At 38.2% G+C, this 1,252-nt stretch overlaps 1 protein-coding gene across 1 annotated transcript in view; it reads left to right on the plus strand.

The window, feature by feature from the left end:
* Positions 1–1,252, plus strand: part of LOC101846734 (disheveled-associated activator of morphogenesis 1) — a gene marked incomplete in the record, with an annotated part of 124,790 nt that overhangs the window by 66,270 nt on the left and 57,268 nt on the right.

The raw sequence follows: 1,252 nt of genomic DNA on the forward strand, positions 1-1,252 counted from the left end.
ATCTCTCTCTCTCTCTCTCTCTCTCTCTCTCTCTCTGTTTACCTTTGTGTGTCATACTAAAGTATGTTAGTGTCTCTGTCTGCCCCCTTCCCCCTATATATCTATGTGTGTCGCAAGCTTATATAGTTACTCCAAGGTCGCGAGTGTGCGTGTATGGAGGTGATTGGGTTTGATTGCGCGACTTTGTGTGCTTGTGTGTGTATGTGCGTGTGCACGCGTTTAAAATCATCACATATACAGGCCGACCCCACCATGCAGATGGCTGTTGGAACGTGTGGAACTAATCAAAACGAAATGTACAAGAATGACTAGTGGAAATGGAAGAAAGCGAAGCGACATAAAAATTGGCTGACTCCTGTGGGGAAAGGCTGAAAACTGAAAAGAATATGAGATGGATCGGAAAAGTCAATACATGGTGCGGTCAAAAATTCGTGGTGCGACTTATTGTCAAATATTTCCTAAACTATTGAACACAGACTCTCCAGTTTTTGTCCAATGACTTGTATCAATAATTTGTCGTAACAAATCAATATTTTGTAAACATCTTTTAGCGGTATTCTAGAAAATTCCTTATTTAGTAAATACTAATTTGAAAAATCCAAGCAGGTGGTTTCTACAGATTTTAAAAGGTTCACAGCTGGGGCACTATCGCTTTTAAAAGCAAGTCTGTCTTTTTTTTCTTCTAATCGTGACACTATCTTTAGGAAACGCGTGTTTTGAGAAGCTTTAGTGCAAAAAATGTGTTCCTTTTAAAATGAATTTTTTGTAACAAGTTTTGCCCCTAAAAAGTTTCATTGGTGAGCTGTGACGTAGGCCATATGCCTATGCAAAATGTGTGTGAGAAGTGGGAAGTGCTGTGAACAATCATGTTTTCCTCGTATAGTAAAGAAGATTAAAATTTATAATATTTTATTTAAATTTATGAAGCGAGTATTTTAATCGAGCCTCAATTGTTGTGGCAAAATATCATTAAGTAAAGACAAACTGATTGGTACAAACTGGTGTGCAAAGTATGGATGAAATTGATTCTCCCGTTAAAGAAGTATTTGAGGATAAGTTGAGCCTCGAATTTTTTACCGCACTATAGTGTTCTCTCCGGTATCAATGGGACTTAAATCAGCCTCTTTTCGGTGCAAATGACTTTGTGTAGTCTGTGACGAAATTTGAAAAAAAGACTTACTGTATGAAAGATTCAAACCGTTGACTTTAAAAACGCACCTGTTTGCACGCGACTTCCATATACCCCCCCCCC

The sequence above is a fragment of the Aplysia californica genome, unplaced genomic scaffold (genome assembly GCF_000002075.1).
Source record: "Aplysia californica isolate F4 #8 unplaced genomic scaffold, AplCal3.0 scaffold00199, whole genome shotgun sequence".
NCBI lineage: Eukaryota > Metazoa > Mollusca > Gastropoda > Aplysiida > Aplysiidae > Aplysia > Aplysia californica.